Consider the following 420-nt stretch of genomic DNA (forward strand, 5'->3'; position numbering starts at 1 on the left):
AGGGACACCTCCCACTAGCCCGGGTTGCTCCAAGCCCCATCCAGCCTGGTCCTGGACACTGCCAGGGATCCAGGGGCAGCCACAGCTTCTCTGGGCACCCTGTGCCAGGGCCTCAGCACCCTCACAGGGAACGATTTCTTCCCAATATCCCATCGAAGCCTGCCCTCTGGCAGAAGGAAGCCATTCCTCCTTATCCTGTCACTCCAGGTCCTTGCTCAAAGTCAGGAGTCCAGCTTCCCTTGCAGCCCCTTTAGGCACTGGAAGGGGCTCTCAGGTCTGCTCGGAACCTTCTCTTCTCCAGGCTGAACACCCGCAGGTCTCCCAGTCTTATTGCCTTGTTCATATCCCGGCTGCTGAGGCCTCCGCCGCGGGCACGAACGATGCCTGACACCCGTCCCCGGCGGCCCCCCGCCCCGCTCG

The sequence above is a fragment of the Corvus brachyrhynchos genome, unplaced genomic scaffold, assembly GCF_000691975.1.
Source record: "Corvus brachyrhynchos isolate BGI_N302 unplaced genomic scaffold, ASM69197v1 scaffold19, whole genome shotgun sequence".
Taxonomy (NCBI): Eukaryota; Metazoa; Chordata; class Aves; order Passeriformes; family Corvidae; genus Corvus; species Corvus brachyrhynchos.